Genomic DNA, 275 nt, shown 5'->3' on the forward strand with positions numbered 1-275 from the left:
TGCAGCAGCAGCAGCAGCAGCAGCAGCAGCCACTGCAGCAGCAGCAGCAGCAGCAACAGCAACAGCAGCAGCAGCAGTTTCTGCTGCACTGACCTCAAGCCTGAGGCCGTCTGCTGCTGGCCTTGCTGCTGCAGCAACAAGTGAAGGAGGCTCACCAGACACAGCAGCAGCAGCAGCTGCTGCTGCTGCTGCTGTGTCTGCAGCAGCAGCAGCTGCTGCTGCTGCTGCTGCTGCTGCAGCTGCTGCTGCAGCTGCTGCTGCAGCACGGACTGGCA

This window comes from Eimeria mitis, genomic scaffold (genome assembly GCF_000499745.2).
Source record: "Eimeria mitis Houghton genomic scaffold, Emh_scaff930, whole genome shotgun sequence".
Classification (NCBI taxonomy): domain Eukaryota; phylum Apicomplexa; class Conoidasida; order Eucoccidiorida; family Eimeriidae; genus Eimeria; species Eimeria mitis.